Consider the following 714-nt stretch of genomic DNA (forward strand, 5'->3'; position numbering starts at 1 on the left):
CATCTAGAAAAAAATCTATTATTTTGTACAAGGAGTATTTTTTCCTTTGTTTGATATCATAGACTAGAGAGCACGTAATTTCTCAGCAATTTAAATTTAAATGAATCAGTGCTAGCTTTGATTTGCTTCTGTTCCTTCATGGCCATATACAGTAGTTTGCATTAATCAAATTAATAATAAAGGGATTAAAATTGCTAGCTTCTAAGGGGGGGGGCACTTGTCAGTGGTATTAAAAGTTGCATTTGGAATGATTATCCTCGCATGTTAATTATAAGCTGTCTGAGATGCAGAGGATGTTCAAGGAAATGATACCTTAACCATGTGTTATTTTAATTTCAGAAAAGATCCTTTAAGGAATGAATTGTATTATAATGAATTTTCTAATCAGACCATGCATTAATTTAGATGGATGACCCCAAATACTTTAAATCCACTATCATTTGCAGTAATTGCAAGGATTCTATAAGGCTGTTTACTAAGTTACGTATCAGTACACAACAGAAGATGGATTTGTTTACAAAATCGAATTTGTAATTGAGTACAATAGAAAGCTCATCTTATTAGTTGTAATGGTGATCAGATAATTTGTGTCATTCTCTACTTGGTTTGTGTGTAAGACTTGCGTAACAGTAGAAAGCAGGAGGAGAGGTAAGAAAGAAATTACCTCTAACGTAGTCCTTATCTGCAATCACCTAATTTTTTGTTTTTTTTTTT

The sequence above is a fragment of the Propithecus coquereli genome, unplaced genomic scaffold, assembly GCF_000956105.1.
Source record: "Propithecus coquereli isolate 6110/MARCELLA unplaced genomic scaffold, Pcoq_1.0 Scaffold105, whole genome shotgun sequence".
Lineage (NCBI taxonomy): Eukaryota > Metazoa > Chordata > Mammalia > Primates > Indriidae > Propithecus > Propithecus coquereli.